Source organism: Patagioenas fasciata, chromosome Z (genome assembly GCF_037038585.1).
Source record: "Patagioenas fasciata isolate bPatFas1 chromosome Z, bPatFas1.hap1, whole genome shotgun sequence".
In the NCBI taxonomy this organism is placed as follows: domain Eukaryota; kingdom Metazoa; phylum Chordata; class Aves; order Columbiformes; family Columbidae; genus Patagioenas; species Patagioenas fasciata.
In genome coordinates, this window is record NC_092560.1 from 24,697,208 (window position 1) to 24,720,398 (window position 23,191).

General features: G+C 38.4%; 1 protein-coding gene and 1 long non-coding RNA gene across 4 annotated transcripts in view; one reads left to right on the plus strand and one right to left on the minus strand.

Annotated features, from left to right (window-relative positions):
* The window catches only part of JAK2 (Janus kinase 2), a 91,833-nt gene extending 72,394 nt beyond the window's left edge, over positions 1 to 19,439 (minus strand). Inside the window, exon 1 of one of the 3 annotated variants that reach the window (XM_065861096.2) lies at positions 19,279 to 19,439. The gene's annotated coding sequence lies outside the window, so the exon portion shown is untranslated. The other 2 variants (XM_065861097.2, XM_071802875.1) reach the window with 2 other exon arrangements.
* Positions 19,440 to 19,536: 97 nt separating this feature from the next.
* On the plus strand, positions 19,537 to 23,191 carry LOC139826585 (uncharacterized). The gene is made up of 2 exons (XR_011736742.1): positions 19,537 to 19,652; positions 20,176 to 23,191. It is a non-coding gene; the product is annotated as an uncharacterized lncRNA (long non-coding RNA).

Genomic DNA, 23,191 nt, shown 5'->3' on the forward strand with positions numbered 1-23,191 from the left:
GGTCCCACATAATTCCTTATTACCATATAATTTCCTCTTTCTCTTCTACTGTTTCCTCCTTCCATCTTGTCACTTTCTACAGTTCTCTTCTCCCATCCTACTGACTACGCAATCTTCTTTCTCTGTGATCCAGAAGGGAAAGAGAATCATAGTAACTTAGCTAACTTAGAAGACATAGAATCAGTATAAGCCACTCAACAAGTCAACTTCCAAGTAATGAAATCAAACTTAGTGCAGCAAATTTGACAGATAATTTTGGACACAAAGAAAATACCTACTGTGAACAGTCCTTGCATCACACAAGAAAGGCAAGCCATTATAAGTAACACCATACTAAAATAACTGGGTAAACTAGGCAAGAAAGAAAAAAAAACCAAGCAGGCCGCTTCCCTCTCAAGGGAAGCCACGAATCATGGCAGCGAGACAGGCAGGACTGCAAATCTATTTGACAAGGACAATGCATAGTGGAACACAACATGGGTGAGGCAAAATTATACAACTTAAGTATTCAGAAATCTTGAAAGGACTTGAAGAGGAAGGCAACTGATCGCCAGTGACACCTCCTGACCCTTATGTAGGAAAAGACAGGCATATACTAAAGGAAAAATCCTGGTTGTGCTTGTATTAAGGCACATCTGATTATACAGGTTGACCAGCAGAGAGAGCTGCATGAACTGGAAAGCCTGTGTCTCAAATAGGCACTATCCAGCAGAGACTATGTGAAACAGCAGTAGGGGCAGCATTTAATTAATAATGTAAGATAAAGATATTAGGTACACATATATGGTACACACAGAAACTGGCAGACCGCAAGAAAACTGAACCCACACATTAATTAAATGCTCATACACTAATGCAAGACATCTTGCCAACATATGAGGAAAATCATACAGTTCTCAAGAGCTGGAGTTCTGAAAAAGTTCTTATATAAAGTGGTGTCATTGAAATCACCAAGACAATCCACAGTATCAAAATAAGTGAGCTGTTAGCACAGCCATGGAAGCAGGAGAGGCAAGCGTTACCATTACTGCAACATAAAACAAATCTTTTGAGCACATAGAGGATCAACATGCAATTTATTAAGTCCAAAGGAACCTTACCTTATATTCTTTATCTTTCAGGATGTGTTCCTGATTAACTCTTCTACATGCTAGCTTTTCAGTACATAAACAGATCCATTTAACCATTTAAACCCCAAGAAAAAAGGAGAGAAACTTTTAAATAACTAGAAGCAAGTATGTTCAAATACAATGATTTTATCACTGAGAGAATGTTGGCTTTGGATATTTATGACTTCCATCTCAAATTACAGAACTATCTAGAACAGTACCAGTCAAGAGCTGACATTAACCACAGACCAGCACAAAATTAGAAATGGCAGCAAGTTCCACACTAGCTTTCTTTTTCTCCAGTTTAAAGGGTTTAATAAAGCTAGACATTTGAGATATACCTGTTGTCTAAACATGCCACAGAAATAAAAATCCAATTAACTAACTGCATTTACTTGCAAATTTACCTGCAACAGTCAGCTACATTTTAAGTTGAACAAGCAGCTCACCTAATTTTGAATGCCCACAAAACCAGCCACACTCCTATTTTACCATCACCAAAACTTAAGTCTCAAATATGAAGGTTAATGCAGCCTAATTCCTCCTTGGAGGACAGTGGTTTCACATTAGCTTAAACCTGCGAAAATCTGGAATGCTGAAGTCCCACTCCCACTTCCAACTGGTCTTTATACCGGCTACCCTATGCCAGCACGTGTATTTGTACTGTGACAACATTCAGTACACCAATTTCAGTTAGGATTACTTTAAACTTCTCAACAGGACCGGCTCTCTGCATTTTTTCACTACACACAGTATTGCTAGCACAGGTGCAGAGAAATATGTGGGAACGTGTGCCAGTCAAACACTGACATGGAACTGTACCCTCAATGAATGCACCACTGAAAACTGAAGTTTCTCTAAAACTACAGGAAAATCAGCAGAGAATTAAGAAAGAGCAGGCTCATGGCTGGGAACTTATATTCTCTTAAAAAGCAACTCAAGGAAAGCCTACAAATAAAAGATCTAATACAGAAAAAAGGCCATGAACATACTTTTTTTTTCCACAGCAAGACACATCAACTAACCAAATATCTGTACAGGTTCAGCAGGCTTTTGCAAGGATTTCGACTTCACATTCCATTATGTTCCACTTCAAGAAAAAAGCGAAAAACATACTTTAGAGAAGATGTTGTACACACTAATTAGAGTCTCAAACCAATTATCAACAAGGAATCAAACCCAAGCAGGATTGTTTACCCTGGGGTTATGATTATTGATACACAGGTGCAATTCAATCAAGCATCTTCTTTGGTATGAGAAAATAGGCTAAAAGTCATTACTATTACATGTGAAAATAACAAAGGCTGATAAAAATTATAATTAATCAGAAGAAATCATAGACTAATATAATTGGAAAGGACCTATGGTGGTAATTTGGTCCAATATCCCTGCTCAAAGTCAGGTCAAAATATGCCAGGCTCAAAACCTGTCTAGTGAAGTTTTTTTACCATCTGCAAAGATGGTTATTTCACAGCCCCTCTGAACAGCTTGTTCCAGTGCTTGACTGCTTTCCTGCTGAAAAAGTTTTCCTTAATATCTAACAAAAATTTCCCATGTTTTCACTTCTGTCTGTTGTCTCTCAACCAAACACCAAGTACTTTCAAACAGAAGTCCAGCTCCATATTCTTTAAGGCCTCCCATCAGGTAGCTGAAGACAACAGATGTCTCCTCAGACTTTTCTGATGGAAATACACAGTTCCCTCAGCCTCTCATACATAATGTACTCTCCCCCTATTCATCTTTGGTGGTCTTCACTGGACCTCTTTCAGTATGCCAATGTTGATCTAATAAGAAGCTCTGAACTGGAATAGCACAATCAGATAAAATGACTGCCCTTCCAAATAAAACATTCTTTCAAAATAAATATATTTTAATGATAAAAATGCAAAGTTAGATACCCAAGAATAATGCAGACTACACCTAGAAAACAACTGAGTATGTCCTGAAAGTAGTAGTTATTATAACTACTGGCATAGTAAGAATGAATTGAATACAAATTTTCAACATAATTGAGCAGTAAACATACTGTATAAGAACCACTCATATATAGAGATCAGAGTATGTCTTTATACACACACAACATTATGCACATTCAATTTTACCTATATACTTTATATATAAAAATGTGTGTGTGTATATATACATATATATATATATATACACATATATATATAAATCAGGGAAGGTAGTCACCAAGAGTGGAGACAATTTTACCTTTACACACCTGGCTGGAATATAAAACAGGAATATAGTTCTATAGTCCCTGCAGGAGTAACATTTATTTCAGATTATTCTAGTTTGAAGACTATGTAGACAGTAAATTGCATATATTTAAATGCTTAAAATTCAAGACTAAATCAAAGAACAAAACTGTCATTTACAAGCATTTGTTGTCACTGTTGAAGTCACACATATTTGACAGAATCACTGAACTTGCTGGAGCAGCTTGACTTGCAAAAGTAGACAAAAGAATTGCAAGACCTGCAAAAGAAAGAAGGAATAGTAACCCAAAATTCTACCCTACATAGAGATTTTGCTGTGCAACAAAACAAAGTGTCTGTTTCAGTTTTAAACTTTCTTTGGGCTAACATGAGTTAATGATTTTTTTTTTTTTTTCCCTAGCAAGTGCAGTCCAAACTTTACAATGAGACAATCTCCCTCCTCAAACCTTAAGGATGTTTCATAGTAGTGTACAATGCACTTGGCTAGGCTATATGAGAGAAACTCATATTTTACTTCACGTAACATCAAAGACCAGCAAATTCAATCTGTAGATGGAAAAAAAAAAAAAGTTATTGTAGAGACACAGACTGATTCCTGAAAATGCACAGTACCTTTCTGAATTCTACAGAAGAAGAGCAGAAGAGGATTCAAAAACATTCTTTTCACCAGGACAGGTCGTGGGATGGTTACATCAAGCAGCAAGTAAGTACTCTCAATTTGACAGCACAATGAAATAGTTTCAGAGAAGAACCATTTTAGTGAGGAAGCAATGTTCCTAATTGTTAAATGTTTTGAGATGAGAGGATTTTCTTCTGTTTGCAACTACAATAAAGTATTTATCTATTTCTGCAATGTGATCTGCCAATAAATACAAGCAAGGACTACAAGCTGCTTCATACCACACACTCTCCACCCTCCTACTCTAGCTCTCCATTACCTTCAGAAGGCTCAAGTCAAGTGGAAATGTATGGGAGTTTTCCCATATCTCTTCTCAGCACTTCACTTGCATTGCAAGAAAGATCTGGGACATGGCAGCTTGCTAAACTTATACCAAGAACTTCAAGGCTTTAATAATAAACAACAGGACCTGCTACACAGGAGTGTTTTCAAAGTAGCAAGTCCAGTGGGTGCTATTACAAATGTACTGCTGGTTACCTCCAAAAGGCTGTATCTTCTATCTAAAACAAGCTTCTGATTACCTCAGTAACAACTCAGAAATTAATCTAATTTTAAAAAACTCTTCCTACATAAAACCTGCTTAGATTTATTCAGCTACTAGCTGAGTCATGTAATACTAAAATATTTGTTTCCTGTGTCCACATAGCTCAAAATGAAAATAGAGAAGCATTCAATTATTTTTTTTTAATTTCGTAAGACTTTGACTGAAGTCAAAGACCAAGCAGTGAAACAGTATTTGAATCCTGACTGCAAAAAAATTAGAAGTCAAATTAAACAAGCTGCAGCCAAGTTAGATTAAGGAGTCCAACACGCTTCATTGTTGACTTGCTTTTTACATATTATTCTAAGGCATTTTCAATTTGCATCCCAAAAGAGCTGCATACTTTAAACTAGGCAAATATCAGAAGCTAGGTTTCTAGTGATAATACTGAAACTTTTGAATAGAGGTGTGTGGTTATTTTTAAATATACAGGAAAAATATGATTCAGTCACAGATCCTCTTTGAAGGCACTTGAAATTCATCTGTTTCAAGGGCTGTAATCATATATGCAGTTATGATTGTTCTGTTGTTCTTAAGATTGTATGAACCTTATTTTATACTGAATGCAATAAAATAGTAGAATCAGTGTTTTGGTGACAGCCACCTGTATCTTTCTAAACAAGTATTTCTTTGAATTCCTTCAACTACTGTAATTATAGTGTATATATAGGTGCACGGACTTTGTCAGCTTTATGTTCACTCCATATAACTGCAGCAGCAGTACTAGAAATAAAACAATGAGTACATACCTCCTAGCCTTCTCTATCTATGTTACTCAACTTCAGTAAATTCAGTTGTCCTTTGACTCAAATAAAGAGCCCTTGCCACACTGAAAACCCCATTTGGTGGAGCCCTTCGGGAACAGCTGCAGCAGCACAGCCTGACCTGTTGTCAGGCTCCTGACATGGAAGAACAGGCCAGTGCTCAAAACTTTAAACGCTTTCTCTTTTTTACCTCTCTTTCCTCAGTGCTTTCTGCTGGGGGATCTCACTCCTCTTGTTTATCAGGCTTGTTTGTAGCAAGTGTTGATAACAGTAACACCAAGTTTCCACACCCCTTCTCATCGTAGCCATGCCAAATCTCTTCCCCTTAATGACATCCATGTCACCCTTACTAGCAATTCTACTCTATAAGCCAACAAGACCAGTAAACACCTGCAGTGCTATTTCTCCTTTATACTCCGTTGTTATGTGTCTGTAACTGGCATACTGGATGGGAAACTTCTGTTACCTCACCAATATGGAAGGTACAGCTATACAGTCAAACACTTCACATGCCGGTGCCCAGATCCTGATGAATGGACTGAAACAAGTCCATTTTCCACTATAGCCAAAATGTCATTACATCTTTTCCCTTTAATAAATCCAAAACTGTCCCATACGTAGTTCAACTGACTGCCTAGCACTGTGGCTGCTCTCAGACCAGTCCTGTCTGTACTGCCTTTGCTCAGCTGCTGAGGACCCCCTTTACTGGCCCTTCATTTCACGGGCTTTTTCGATGTGGTAGCGTGACTCAGACAAATAACTAAATATTTCTCCCTTTACCACACAAATGCATGTATATACTGGGCCTCAAAACCTCAAAATACTTCCCAAGATGAGCCACCAGTCCAGCAGTACCATAATTATGCTGGCAGCTAAATCCCCTTCAGCTTTTTCCTCTGGTTTTATGTCTTTGTCTATACCATAATCCTCTCCCCACCATCAAAAACACAAAAGGGAGGGGGGGGGGAGGGGGAGGGGGGAAAAAAAAAGAGGAATGGAAAGAAACTGCACACCCTCTTCTGTTATTTTCACTTTAATCTATACTCCTACTCGATTCTGTATTTTATAAAAATCCCCCACTTTAAATCTGTTTCACTTTGTTTATTTTGGGTATTCTCCACTTCCCATTTCCTCTTTCCTATCAGCAGGACTCCTTAGGGAAACTTATTCTGGCCCTTTGAGAGGTTTAGGGTTTGTTGTTTTCTGGTGGTTGTTTTTTTTTGGTTTGGTTTGGTTTAGTTTGTTTTTTCTGTTCTGTAGAAAACAAAAAAGCCAGCTCTCTCTAGTATTTTATTTCATTATCACTCAAGAGCATACAAGTTGCTTTTGAAGTTGATAATCTGCAATGTTTACTTGTATAACGGTTGTCAAGTCAGTAATTAGAAATAATCCATTAAAAGTAAAAATTATTGATCAGGCTAATTATGTGGCCACTGAACTTTACAAGACAGGATTACCTGCAAATATGCTGTACACAGAGACTGCCTTATAATGGGGAAACGTGTTAGCTTACAAACTTATATAAACTCCAGAAATATATATGGAAAACATATATGGGAAAATGTTATGGAAAACTCATTTTTATACTACCATTAAGGGTAGGGTTGCCATTTTTTTCTTGCTACTGCACTACACATTACTTCATTTCTATCAAACCATGATCAAGTTTAGATTATAGTGTAACTTTCATTAGTTTCAGCACTATTAGCAAGCTAAAAATCGTGTGAGGTTTTTTTTCCATCTTCTACTTTTTGTGTGATAGAAACACAATTGCAGTTGTCAAATGATGTTGTTACTGAGTCTAGATATCATGCATTTGTTCCAAAAAGTCTAATTATCGTAGTAATCTTCACAGTAAACATAATGTTATTTACTCAGCCATGATTTCCAGAAGGGCAACAATGAAAAGATGGACAAATTAACAAACTGACACTCTCACATACAGTCGTGTAATCCATGGCTGACCTGCCATTTCTTTCATTACTTGTACACACCATTTAACACTTTAAGTATGGCTGTAATCATATAATGAGATTTACTAAAGCCAGACTTTCTGTGAACTAGTCCAACAGTAGCGTTTTGATGATGTACTTGCTAAACACCAAGAATATTTTCCAAATGTTTTAAAACTGGCAGAAGCAGTATTAGTAATAATACATTTGCAATGTTCTAATTGCATTTTCAAAGTGTGAAATTTTGTAATTGCGACCTACATTAACTACCATGTTCCATGAAACAAATGCATGTTATAGTTTTAAATAGTGATAAATGTATATTTACCCATGCAATGATACTCTACTAAAGATTCCCTTTCAAAAAACATCAGAATTGTACAACATTCCACTGTAAACACTGCATGTACAATTATGTGTTTATGAGTATCATGTATTATTATTAATGTTTCAGTAATTTAAACAGTCTAGTCTTTTATAGTAATTCATATTTTGATATTTTAATTATGCTTTGAAAAGAACCTCACCCGTTACACAGATAAAAGGAAATAAAAGTATGTAAGAACAAACAGGAAAGGAGATATCACAAATTATGATTGCAAAACTAATTCTGTACACCATCTGTGTCAGTAAAGTAGAGATGTGGTAAAACAAAAAGGTTTGTTAAACTGCTACTTTATTCCACTAGAGGGTCTAAGAAAAAGACCACAATCCGAAATGCATATTTCTCCTCATTCCACCATTAAGAAACTAAAATGCTGTAGGTGAAAAGTAAGTACGGCATATGTGCATGCACATGTGTTAGATATAGCATTTGCTGGATAAATAAATTCTAATTTATTTTCAAAATAATTCTAGTTTAAATTATGAATTCTTTAATGCTTGCATTTAGCCAGAGTGTCTGGCCTTCAACCATGGTGAATCAAAAGTGAGCAAAACACTCTAACACAATATGAACAGAAGCCCCAAAGGCCTACCAGCATCGTTTTTTTTTCTAGATCAATTGTCTATACCGAGGTTACAGAAGAAAATTTCCAAAATGTAATCACAAGAAAGGACTTCTCCATTCTCAACATATCAGCGTCACTGGAATTTGAAATTACACAGTACTTTCCAACAGCTACAAATGCTAGAATAATTAAATATGTAAATTAACAGTGAAGGTTGGAGACACACACAAAGACTTGTACTGTCTGCATTTCCAGTACAGAACCCCTCATCTACCCACACTTTCTTGTACCTTTTTTTCCACCTCTGATCTGTGTGGGTTTTCTTTCCCTCATTCATCATACATCTCTACTTCCTGCCATTATCCCTGTATTTCAGGTTAAACATCCAGCCTACTGCCAAGCCACCTGTCAGCCTCTTTTCCTTCCAGCCAAATATTGATTCTTCCTATTCCCCGCACTTCACACAATACCACACCCTTCCCCACCGAGACTAACAGAACTGAGTCTTCTCACTACCTGTTTTTCATCAGCAATTTGTTTCTTTCACTAACAAATCAAAACTAATTTCCTTTTCAAAACCAGCAACAGTTCTTCTCCAACTGAAAATCAATTTTCCAGCCTCCCAGACAATTTTAACATAGTTTAGCCCAGCTTGCAAAATAACTATATTTGGCATATAGATTCTGATTTTAATATTTATTTTATGTAATGTGGTCTTTGGTTATTTGCTTTTCTACCCATTTGCATGAGCATCCAGAGATGCTCAAAACTTGACTGGGGAGTTTGGTCTAGCAAATCCAAGGCTGGCAATGGGTTCAGAAAGACAAAAAGTTGTTTCACCAAAGTAAACTGAAAAACACAGTACTTGACTGCCTGGGCCCTGAAGTTTGGTTCCAAGTAGGTCAGACCTTAACTATTGTCAATATCATAAAGCTGTCTTAAAACCTACTTGGCTCTGGGAACAACAGCACAGCTAGTGTGTCTTTTTAATTAATGGTGCCGGAGGAAAGAAGGTAAGAAAGCAATAAAGCTACATAAGGAGAGATGTGACTAAACACACAAAAAAAGTTCTGAAAAAGAAGCATAAAGAGAAGGTAAGAAGGTAAAGAACAGAAAGATATCTGAAAGGATGAAGAGACAAAGCTGTTTACATACTTGCTCCCTCCTTACTTTAAGCCATTTTGCTTCCAGAATCCTATTGAGTTCCTGCTTCTCCCAATAAGCTCACCTCCTGCTTCACTACTACAAGGAAGGAAAGCAATAATATTTTTACTGTCATGGAAAAAGCAGAAAATTCATTTTCTTACAGCACAGTAAATACAATAATTCAGAAGCAGGAAGGATTTTTATGTTTCCCCACAGTGTCTTCGACTGAGACTGGCTTCTTTTATTTGTAGGCTCAAAATAATTACCTCGTATGTGGTGCAGTATCATTCATAATAGAAAGTCCACTTCTACAATTTTAAAAAACTTTTATTTTTTCTACTACCTGCCGTGTAAGGTTAACAGATGAGTCTACAAATCCATTTAACTCTGTTGCTGCATCTTATGTGTTTTTGCCAGGGAGGCTTTTATGTTATTCTTGTTCCCTTAGTCTCGTTCTTCTCCTTAATGTGTTACCAGGGAGGATGATTTCCCCTGTCTTATTTCCCTGACAGCAAAGGATGTCCATCAGTTTTGTTTTGTTTATTTCTCAAAAGGCTCAGTGAGGAGCTTGAAATCATGTCAAGATGAGAAAGATACTGCACCAAACAACAATTCTAAATTCATTGTAACAGATTATAACAAATTAACAATTAAATGATAAAATTTATTTGCTTTTGAACCAGAAAATAATCAAAGATAGTTTCAGCTAATAACACCATAGCAGTAATACAAGCATGCTTATTGCTTCCAGACACATTTCTCAAACTGAGGAAAAGAATTAAGGCAAAGATATTTGGCTTAACAATTCGGAATTTCTTAAAATTTCTTCTTTCCCCTTTTGAACTAACATTGAATAATCAAGAAAACAGCCTAATATATTAGCTCATCTTTATTTGATAGTAGAGGCAGAAATGTGAAATTTAAAAAGCAACATAAAAAGAATTGGAAAAAGACTATTAAGTAATATTCTAATATTACATACGTAATTAGTTTCTCACATTTCTCACAATTAGTTTCTTATAACAGTAAATCTCAGTAAGAAATAATTTAGAAATAAATAATATTAATAGTACAAGCTTGTAATGAAAAAAAAAACCTAGGTATCATTACATCATTCAAAAAAATGGCATATCAATTCATCATACATTTATGTTCCTCAAGATAAGAAATTTTCAGTCCACACAGTTACAAAGCAACTGTTATGGAAGTCAAATATCAAAATACTCAAGAATCCAGCTTGATAAAAGAACTAAATCCCACCGGCATACCCTTGTAACTAGCTCTAGAAGACATTCCAGCAAAACAGAATGCATTGGTCTCAACTGGTTGAAGTTTAATGACTTGACATAACATAAGGCTGTAATACACCAGAAGTTCTAGTTGGCTTAACAGTCCATGAATGCTACAGAACCAAAGGGAATTAAAAAAAAAACAAATAAAACCAAAATCAAATATAAATGTATAATTAAGTACTCAGCAATCTGAGGGCAAAACAGATTGATTTATTCACGTTCATTTAAAACAGCTTCTTTAAGTTAAGACTGAAATTGAAGAGAACATTTAATAAAAATCATTCGGTTTGCACATTTGTTTTTTAAGCTGTTGTTCTGCACATTTAATCATCAAGGCAGCCAAATAATTATTTGTACTATTTTTTTTTTTAATAAGACACATTATGTTGCATTTTTATGTAAGAAGTGATAGAACTTACTGTGTTCTATCCAGACTTTGAGTTTTAAATAATTCTATTATGCAAACAAGCACATTGCCTGTGGTTTTCAAGACAGTAATTTTAAACTTATTTCTGGCTCACTGCATTTAGAAAATTGAAATGTAACCAAAACATACACAGAACTGAAGAAAAAAATCTACAGTTGACATTAATAAATGTCAAACTTTTAAAGGAATGCTACATAACTAAACACATTTATCAAAACACATTTCACATTTCAAACTGAGCAGTCAATTAAAGAAGGGAAGCTCTATAATTATACAAACTGAACAGATTGTTTCTGGTCATGGTGTCCTTCAAGGGTTTAAAACCAATGTATCTCATAATCTTAGGGTTATTTTTATACATAAATTTGGAAAGGAAAATGTTCCCTGTCTGGTTGTTGAAAAGTCTCTGACCACCTACTGTCCTGGCTTTTCTTTACAACTTTGCCAATATTCAGACCTCATTTGAATTTAAAATTCTGTGTCCAGGCCAAATCCTGTCCCCCCAGTACAGAAAAAGCACTGACAAACACGAATGACTTCAGAACAGAGGCCACCAACACAGCCGGGGACTGTAGCACAGGCCCTGTGAGGACAGACTGGGGAGTGAGGCCTGTTCCATCTGGAGAAAACAAGACTTTGGGGCAAACTAACAGCAGCCTCTACTACCAACAAGATGCTTATTCAGAAGACAGAGCCAGGCTCTTCACAGAACAAGAGACAAGAGGTGTAAGCTGAAACACAACAGGTTGAGAGAGGATATAAGGAGAAAGTCTGTCATCCTGAGGACAGTCCAGCAGTGGATGTGCTCTCTCCATCCCTGGAAGTTTTTATGACTGGACTGAATAAAGCTTTGATACCCATTCAGACCTCGCTACCAACCCAGCTTTTGGCAGGAGTTTGGAGCAGAAACCTTCTGAGGTTCCCTGCACACTAAATTATCTTGTGATTCTATGAATACAGTATCTTTATTTATCAAAAGTTACATTATTTGACTAAACTTAGGCCTTAGCAGAATTGTAATAACAACCTCCAAACAGTTTCTTTAAAATAAACAATAATTTAAATAAATCCTGTCCATCTCTATTAACCACCTAAGCATCCAAGATCAGACATGATGTGCTCTTGTTTGCCTTCTGCATGATCCCTTAGTGTGAAGGGACCACTATTTTTCCTGATCTCTAGAGGTCTCATCCAACCCCAGCCGTTCTGTGATTTAACCAATTCCTTTAACAGTATGATAAAGGGGACTCAAGGTCACTTCTCCTCAGGGATTCTCAGTCAGAAATACTTCAGCTGTGGAAAGTCAAAAGAACACTGGGTTTCTTAGACAAGACAGACTTCAGATGTACCAGAAGGAGACAAGTAGTTTGATAGATTAATACAAAGCACCAAGTGCCCTACATGCTGTTCAGAAGTAAAGCTTTTCCATGTTTCCAGAAATGACTTTAAATAATCTAAATAATCTAAACATAAAGCCACTCAAATATATTTCACAGAAGTTGGTACAGCAGTCCACAAGGCTACCGCAGGAATAAGAAACTAGACAGACAATGTCTTCCAGCATGTGGTTAACTTGCTGTATTACCAGGTAATGAAAAACTTCAAATTTTCTTCTAAAAAGTCCCGACTGTAAGAAATGTTATTTCACTATGTTGTATCGTCGTCTAATCACAGGACAATATCTTAAACAATAAAAAGAGACATAATATATTATCAGCTTACTAAAACCAAAAATTACCTCAGGCTCAAGAGTTTAAAAAAATACACATGAAACCTGACAGAACTGCCACAAAATTGACAAATATTACAACCTTTTTTACAAAACAAAGTAAAAACGTTTTACCATTTTAAAGTCAGTTTAAAACTCATTTTTGTGAGTTCACAGGCAAAACTATTGATAAGCTATCAGTCTGAGCAAGTGACAGAGCTCTTCAAAAACAGACTTGGAAAAGTACCGATGCCCATGAAAACTATGGTATGGCTTTAGTCTGCTGCAGTCTAAAGATATCCTTCCAAACACTGTTAATATATCTGAGCGAGCTTGGACAGCAAAAGCTACACGAAATTTGCAGTGTCCTGTGCAATTTACACTTCTGTGGCTTCCAGCTGGTGAAATATGAGCTACTTCAGGTACATCCATGTGTGTGGCAATCACACATGAAACTATACCTCAGAAATAGCTTCCAGTTGATTTGGTTCTGACTTAGACTGGTGTAATCTCATTAACTTCAATCAAATAAACCTCCTAGTTTATTTATTCTCCACTTTGGCCTGAGTCTGTTTCATCATACTGCTTTAGGTCTGCCAATGCGTAACAACAAACAGTGAGAATTCCAGCTTATTTTTGATACCCGCTTTGCGGACGGCCCATAAGTCCTACTAAGAGTTTTACATTCTCATTATCACAAGCTTAAGTCTAAAATGCTTCTCCCCAACTTCTGCAAGCATGCTTACAAAATACTCACTGGAACTCAGTGCAACTCCATCATCTTTTCAGTCCCCAAAACACCATTGTAGTGTTCTAGATTCCAGTTTTAGGGATCAAGACTTACAGGAATAGAATGCCCTAATGTTATTCAGCTACCTTGAAGTCACCTTTAACTGAAGGTAGGTTTAGAAAAAGCAACCACAAGTATTTATCCACAAACCCCCTGGTAGACAGCATAGTTACAAAGGTTTATGAAGACCCAGGTACAAAGCAATTAAAAGATAACCATGCACCTATTTACACAGTTGTTAGAATAGTTCCAAAGTCTCAGTCTTTTGGGAGCCAGCTGTTGGATTGACACATGTTTTATTGCCCACAGCTGAGGATCTGGGTCTTGTGCAATCCCATGTCCTCAGATTCCACTGGGAACCCAAAATTTCTTTTGTAGCTCAGTCCATCTTTGGGGTTATCCAGGATGCGGTTACACAACATTTTCTCTGGCACTGCAAATCAGCTTAAGAAGTTATCTGGTCCATTCCCCTTCCCTTGTGCCACTTGTTCCAAAAACAAAAAACAAAACAAAACAAAAACAAACAAACTTTAACTTGAGCCACAGTTGTGATACAGTTCACAGCACGGCCCTAGCTGTTGTGTTTACAAAACTGAGGAGCAAATTCCAGTGTCTGAGGAAAGAAACATCTTGCCCACCAGAGACAGTTTAAGAGGACACTTAAAACACATCATGAAGCTACAACAGCACCTGCGGCTCTATCTCTATAGCTTAATCCACGCAAGCAATCCTTCAATTCCATGTTGAAGTTAACAAGGCTCCCAATCCAAACACACTTGAACAACTGAGGCCTCTAAAATTGTTTTGAGAAATACAGGTACAAAATTTACTGTATATTTATATGTAGCAAAATAAGACATTCAAAAGGCAAAGTTTTTCTTACTTTAAAAATATCTCACAGTGCTAGAAACCTAGGCTGTAGCACAATACACTGATGATGAACACTTCACTCATAACTACAAACTCCTAGTAGTCAACTAAGAGTAATTGAGAATAAAGACGTAAAATATTCATTTAAAGCATACATGTTCTAAAATATTGATTTTATATGTGCAAAGTGTCAATCATAGACTATGTTAACGCTATTCCTCTACAATACTAAAACCCCCAAAATCTCAAAGTTCTTGTTCCCATATTCAGTTTTGGGAAACAAGATAACTTAGTTTGTGAAAAAAATAAAATAAAAAGACTCACAAACTGATTTGCTAATTATTCTTACTAAAGGCTACAAAAAAAAAATCTTAAAGACCAATAAAGTCGCACAAAGAAACATTTTTAAATCCTCAGTTATACGTGTAAATAACTTTAATCACGTCACTTTGATCATATATATTCATTTATTTAAAACACTTGCAGTAGATTTCAGTGTCTTACAACAGCTCAAGCACTTAAGCAAAATGACAAAGGGAATATCAGCTAAAATAGCTCCATTAGACTGTCAATAAAAAAATTCCACGCCACAAACATGGTTCAAGAACTGAAGTAAATATCAGAAACAGTTTTACACAGGGATGAACACAGAACAAGAAATACCACACTATAAACATTTATGAAAGTATATAATTACTTTCAATGTCTAAGCCTAAGTAATCAATCTTCACTTTAATAAGTCCATAAAATGCTCCAGCTCTCTTTCCTACGCCTGACATTGAACATATTTTTCAGCTTTCTAAGAACGTATTGAACAGGAATCTAAAAACAACTTTGGTAATAACTGGTGAACATGAGACTTGAACAGAGTCAAAACTGAGAGCTAGCTAAGCGGAAAAAAACCACACCACACAGAAGACAGGTAACATTTGATGTCAACAAATACAAAAAAATAACCTCCTGAAAGATTAACTTGCAGCTATTCCCACATGCCATTGACTTTTAAGCCAAATGTAGGCAGATAAACAAAACAACCATGCAATAGGATGTGCAGTTCAACAGAATCTCTGCTTAATACAGGCACACACGAGACAAGAACCAAAGTGTTCCAATGAACAAAGAACGGGATCAAAAACATTCTCATTTCACCTGCAATACCGTCGTTTGTGACATCACAGAAAACACAGAAAACCAGAAGCAACTCATACATTTATTACAGTTATGGACAAATACTAATGATACTAGGAAAAAAAAAAAAAAAAAGGCCCAGAAGGAAGGACAGAGGTACAGAAAATCAAAACATCAAGAGCAAATGCCTCTCTTCCTAATACAAGGAAATGTTCAACCATGATTAAAAAGCAATCTATTAACAATAAAAGGAACTGTGTAATACTACTGTGAACTCACTGTCAAAGACATAGATGCAGAGATAATTCACATCATAAAAGGACAATGCTTGTTTTAAATCAATAGTTGGCTGCATCACATTGGATTTTTTTTTTCTTAAAAATCAGATTTATATATTTGTGTTTGACTGTGTGATGCAGTGACTGCATAACAAAAATTAGATGGTCAATTATCTTCCAGGAGAGTCACTCTACTTGTCTACTCAAGAAGTACTTAGATTTTCCTCCACAGAAAACAGCTTTCTAGTGCAGGTCAACAGGATATAAAGCAAGCTAGGAATTACTTTTAAAGATCAAATCAGCTACACCTCAATACTCACAGTAACACAAGGGGATTATATCATTGTCCATGTGAAGCAGATCTATCTCCATTCAGTAGTGTATAACCCAGAGAACTTAAAACTGAAGTGAGGCATCACCTTTTTTCTTCCAGCATTTCACAGGCTGCAACTGACAGCAACAAGATGCCTTACACTTGTACCTCTCACAGTACTGCGACACATAAAACCCATGTAAGTGAGAGATATAATGTACTCTCTAGATCAATACAGCACATAGAGAAAGCATCTATTAGCATGTGGCAAACAAAACTGATTACAGTTCTTCCAGCAGAACTGCTATAAAGAAGCTCCAGTGTGGAGACACATTCTTGTTTCGTTTTCAAGTTTCCATAAAGGCAGATCAACCTTATGGAATAAACTACAAAATCTCATATCCAGAAATTAAAGAAAGCTCCTCATTTACCTTCTGATAAATCACATCTGAAACAAGTTTGGGAAATACAAATGCAAGCCTGAGCTCAAATGTTGACTCAGATCTTGCTAGTCTTACTCGTATTAGTCATCTTATTGAGCTCATGCTGAGAAACCTGTGGGTGGACACATGAAATCATATGGAACCCACTGAAATCAGTGCACAGCCATGGTCAGAGCCTTGGAAACAGCAGCCCTATTAAGTTAGATGGAAAAAATAAAACTCTGTTGCCCAATAACAGCGTTAATATTTCCATAGAAGCCTAGTTAAAAGGAAAGGGGGATGCTATAACAGAAATACTAGCCTATAATAGCATAGCAGCAGTAGGATAGGATAATTCACACTGAAGAGCATGTCAGGAGGTCATCTAGTTCAACCTCCTACCCAAAGATCCAGTTATTTTTATAAAAAGCCAGGAAGTTTTGGTTGCCTTCTTCCACAGTTGTTTTTTCCAAAACATAATTAATTATTTTTTTAATTATTATTGCATGTTTAATTATGTTAATCTGCTTTTTAGTGAAAGTTTTTTAACTTTTCATAGTAGTTCCCTTTTGTCCCTAAGACCATTTAATTAATGTATTTGTTTAATACTACTATATTTCTGAATCTTGTTTATTTCCCTCTTAAGGTTCTTTACGCTGAGATGCTAGGTCATTTCCTGTAACTCCAAAAATCATCACTCAGCTCTTTGTTTACATAAAGTCACACTGTAAAAATGCCCCAGAGTTGAGATAAAGACCAACGGCAAAAATTACAACCCTGTTCAGCAACTGTTTTTCCTACAACTTCAGCAAGAAGATGCCACTGCTAGTACAAGTGACTACTTCAGTAGTATGTGGTCATGCATAACATTAATCTAATACAGTTTAGAAATGGATATTCTATAGAGATTTCAGCTTTGTTTTTCATTAGCCCAATCACCACTCTCAACAGCTACACGTGAGAGGCAGCAGCAGTCTCCTTTCATTTTCCATTCTCCAGTTCCCGTCAATCTGATTTGATGAACACGAATGTTGAACCATTTTCTGCGTTCTGTAAAGTTCTTGCTCATTACACTTCCCCTCCCAGCAGTTTCTTCCCTATGTTGCTGTTGTTGGCACTTAAGAAAATGAAAAACTTTATAAATAGCTCAGATTTAAGGCTCCTCTGGAAAGCTCACCACTGTTTTAAATCCCTATCATTTCACAGTATAATACTGAAGTTGTTTACTACAAAATTCTCCACTGACACCACTGAAGTCACTTGGGACTCATTCTTGTCAAAGAGAAGACACTGATGGCTACAGTGTTCCTACTGAATCCTCAAACTCCTGTCATCAACCCTAACCAGGGAAGATAAATGGGCATGCCCAAGGAACATCAGTACAATATTACTCCCGTATCGATTACTAGGAAGAATGGACATGGAGAAAGAAAAAAAAACATTAATCCATAAAACTGATCCAAACTACCCTGTTTAACAGTGCACATAAGCTTTCTACTATCTCCTATCAATACTCATTTTCCACAAAATGCTAACTCTAGAAATATTTCTTTCTCACCTGAACTACATATCTATCTATCTATCTATCTATATATATATATATTTAGAGAGAGAGAGAGATTAAATTCGACTAACAACAGAACCAATGAAGAAGTAGATAAACTGGAGAGCTGTACAGGGCTATGTCAGAAATAGTGACTATTAAACAACTAATCTCAAGTGCAAAATCACATCTGAAACTATAGGCAGCCATCACAATCCTATTATTATGCTTTCTTCTGTTCAGCAACCAAAAAGAACATAGTCTGTGTCTCTCTGGCAACAAATAATTTAAGAACAACCAAAGGAAGGTGTATTTTCTCACCTGTTACAGATTACAGAGGTGAGAAGGGGAAATTTGAAGACAGCGCCAATTAGGTTCTCATTAGACTTAAGTTGCACAAGAAAAAAAAAGTTTTATCCACAATTCCTTTCTAAAATATATATATATATTCTCTTGTGAAAAAAAAAAAAAGAAATTCACTAATTCATAACCCACATCTAATGGAACATTTCCCCAGCCAGAAACAAATTCAACACAGACGGATAGAGAAAACCACAGACGCTTCTATGACAGTTTGCCCTCCTTCTGCAAAGAGAGGTTTTATAATTTTTTTTTTTTTTTTAACGGCTCAAATGAGTATTCTCGAGGAAGTTTCGCAGCAAAACACCGCACGGCAGCTCCGCGGAGCACGGCTGCCCGCAGCGGGCTCCAGCTGCCCCCCGGCCCGCCCAGCCTCCCGGGGGCACCGTGCTCGCCGCGGGGGACGCAGCGGTGACCCGCACACCGCCACCAGGCAAGAGCCACTCGTGCCGAACGACAGCCCCTCCGCCCCGCTCCCTTCCCAGGTACGGCCTACAGAGCGCGGCTGTCCCGCCGAGCGCTGCCCGCCAGCCCCCGCCCGGCCCCGCTGCCCAGCGCCCACCACGCCGCGCACCCCCGGCCCCTCGCACTCACAGGCCGTGAGGTCCGGGCAGCGCAGCCTCCACACGCGGCTCTCGGGCCGCCCGGCGCAGCTCCCCCGCAGTGGGACAGGACGCGGGACACGCTGAGGCGTGACCGCCACCCCGGCCACTCGCCTCCCCGCCTACTCACCCCCCCCGTCCGCTGCGGGCAACGGCCGCGGGGTGGCGCTGGCCCCACTCACCCCGCGGCGGCTGGGCAGGGCTGGACTGGGCTGGGCACGGCTGTGCAGAGCGTGGCAGGGCAGGGCTGGGCTGGGCTGGGCTGGGCAAAGTGGGGCGCGCAGGCAGCTCCCCCTCGGCGGCCGCTCCTCTCCATGCACGGCGCCGCTGGACGCGGCGGCGACGCCTCCACCGCCCTCTGCGCTCTGCCCGCTGCCTCGGCCCCGCCCTCTCGCTGGGCGGGACGCGAGCCGCGAGGCTCCCGCCGTTGCGTCATCACGTAACTGCTAGGCGACGCGCGGCAGGCGCGTTGCCCCGCAGGCTGAGGGGAGTTGCTGTGCCGGCCGGAGAGGCTCCCGGGGCGGGGGTGTTCGCCCCTCGGCCCCGCCGCTCCTTGGTAGGATGTCACTCGCCTCAGGGAACCCGTCGTGAGGGCCGGTTTTCAGCCCCGTCGGCTGCCGGCAGCGCAGCGCCCGCAGGGCAAGCACAGAGCAGCTGAGCCGGGGGCCTCAGAGAGGGGACCGGGGGCTGCAAGCGCGGGAAGAGTAGCTTCGCCCGTGCGAGCTGGTGCCGCTTTCCGTGGTATTCCCGCCCCCCCGTCCTTGCGTGAACAAGGGCTGCTTGTCTCCCGCAGGTTTCTGTCTGCCCTGGGCAGCGGGAGCCGCTGTGAGGCGGAAGCTGAAGTGAAGTAAAGGGCCTTGGACCAGCAAGCGCCAGTTTGAGGGACAGACCTCGCCTTGTTAAGCCGTAGTAAACAAAAGCAGTGCATCCTTGCTGTGGTCTCGCTTCACAGTGGTGTGTGTGTTACTTGGGCCAAAGGAAAAATACACGGGTTTTTTTGAGCAGTGCATGTTTGTGCTAGTTCTGTCCTCGCTCCCAGGATTTATCGCACAATTTTAACCTTGTACACTTTTTTGCAGCTTCTTACATGGTGAGTTCGTTGTTTATTTTCTTGTCCGTGCTGAGTAAACATGCTTCGTTTGAAAGCTCTGGAACGAGGTTGTCTCTCACAGATGAGCAATTTAAGTAAAGAACACCAGAGCCAGAGGACTTGACCTACAAATGGGTACTGTTGAGCCTGTATCAGAGACAAAGAACAGAAGCTGGGACAGGGAAGGACTAATAAGCGTGTAAGTGTGATGGATAATGAGTCTTAAAACTGCCAGCAGACTCATGCTTGTAAGTTTCACTGATTTCAAGGCAAGCTGTTAAGTCAGCTAACAATTTTGTACTGTCAAAATATAATTCTTTAAGGACAAGCTTATCACTGCCATTTCTCCAGTGTTACATGTGGGTTTCTTTCTCTTTGCACATAAGAAAAGGTATAACCATGGCCTATCATCTGACAGAAAATGAAATCTAGGCCAATTCAGAACTAGAATTTAACTTGGTGTGCACATTGATTACTTTGTGTATTTGATTCCTTGAACGTGCAGTTTGAAGGATACCTGGTGATTCTGAAATAAAGTCAATTATAGAATGTTTTCTTCTAGTGTATCAGCCCTCCAATCTCATAGAAAGTTTCTGTGGTATTACATCCTCTAATGATTTACTTTTCATTTTTAATATTTCTTTCCAGGCTGCAATGTGGAAAATTCACACAAGCATATACTGCAGTGACACTGAAAACTTCTCATGAACAGGAAAAGGAAAAAACTACAAAATAAAAATAATCTGATGCCTCCAAAATATAATCACCTAATATACCACAGGTATCCAGACCACTTAAAAGAGGGGGAGAGTAGTATATTACATTGTTTGTGCTCACTGCAAAGTTAAGACTCTGCTCATCAAGATCTCTGTGAGCAGAACCCTGCAAATGTTATACAAAGAATTCCACTGAAATAGATGAGAATTCCTTGTATAATTAACTTCCAACATTTTGTTAGGGTCAGGTTTAATTGGACCTTCAAAACTTGCCAAACTCTTGAGTGATAAAGCACACCATCAGTTGATGAGCTTATGAAAGGCCAGTCTTAATTAGGACTCAAAACATTACAGCTTGTCTAATGATACCAGGCATTTTACTTTTGTTTGTCTTCTATTATAATTAAACAATTTGTATAGCAAGAAACACTATTGCCCTGTGAAATACCCTTTTTTACGAGTCTGCTTAGGGTTGTTCGTTATTTTCAACAGTGTTCCTGCTACTTGATTAATTTTTAACTAGTCCTTTCAAAGGCATCTGCACCACAAAACTGTCAGCATCTCAGGTTTGCTTCTTATTACCATTTATGCATCTCCCATTCCTTTTTCTTTGCCAAATGACCATAAGGTCTCCAAGCATTTGCATGTTAATACATTTGGGTACAAGTGTCAGCTGCTGACACGTGGGAACTTATTCTTCATGTATCTACATCCTTTTTACATTTCACATTTTCACACCATGTCAGACATATATATGTAAGGTGTAGTAACACAGGCCTAAATTAAATAAGGATGTAAACCACTAAATTTAGTAGGCATACCCCCAAATAATGGACAAAAATACCACTAATTATACACAAAATATTATTTTTTACAACTATTGTAACAACTTCCCTTCAGAGTTAGTTTGCTTTTCCAAGCAAGTTACAAAACTTGCCATCTGTGCAAGAGGCTTAGTTTTTCTTTCCTGATTACTTATGTGTTCCACATTCTGAGATTAGCATACAGACCAGGAAATAGATTTTTTTTTTTTCATTTTCATATTCAAACAGCTAAAAATGATAGAAGCAGTTTTGTTGTGGTTATTTCAAAAATTCTCATAGTTGGATTTAGATTTGTCATTTTCAGCTGAAATTAAAATCAAAGTGCATTCTATAGTCAGGATGGAGGAATTATTTGCAAGACCTTCATGTATTAGGACAAGTCCAAGGGAGTTACTTTTTAAGTAAAATCTATGAAGTCAAATTGCCCGCATGTATTTCACGTTTCCTACTACCTTTGGAGCAGGATGTAAAATTCTTAATGTTTAAAGGTAAGTACATATGTTGTAATAGTTTTTCTCCTCTTTGTGTAGGCCCAGCCTTAGAGAAAAGCATATTTTTGTTAAAAACACATGTTTTTTTATGGCACAAAGAACACTCTTGAAAAAAACCTTTTCATTATTTATAGCCATTCTCTGAAACCTATTTCCTTGAGCGATATAAGTGAATATCACTTTCCTGGAGGAGAAAAGAGGAGCAGACACCGGTAAATGCAGGTTTGCATATGATGCAGCTCTGGACAGGACAGACTTCCAATTCATCCACTTTGGAAAAAACAAACAAACCTAGGAAAAAATGCCATCTCCTGGCTTTGATGGTCCCGAGGGTGTGTGTCCTCTTCTAGACCTGATAACTGTTCCTCTCAGAGATAGCAGAGAGCACCTAAAAAAAGCCTACCATCCATTTCTGCAGAGGCTGCTTTTGGAGCAGATTCCTAAGAATGGAAGATGTACTTCCCCAAACACTAAATTCCACCCAAGACACTGCTCCTGGCAGAAGAGGTGTTTCTTTGATACTACCTTCTCTAAGAGCTTGCTGTGTTCTTGATGAGGTACAAAATGCTGCATGATACGACAATCTCAGAGGAAAAAAATAAAAATAAAATTAAAAAAAATAATAAAACAACCTGCAAGAACAAGCATTAGTTCAATTGCTGAGCAACTGAAAAGCACTCAGACACTACAGTGAGTGACGCAGTGTAAGGACTTCTATGAAACAGAGGGGAATAAAGTCAGTCAATGTTCCCCCCTCCTTTGTAGCTGCTGATTTCCTTTCCACAGCATTCTCCAGAGGCTTCCAGCAGTTTTCTCGGCTTCCCTCCAAGCAATACAAGAAGACAGTGAAGAAGTCCACTTTATCCAGCCTACCGTGACCGGGAAGAGTGCTCTACCTGGCAGATTTCGTGGTTTGTATAATGGGGCTGTGTGAGCTGGATGTGCAGTGGCAATAAAACTTACATTAAAAATGA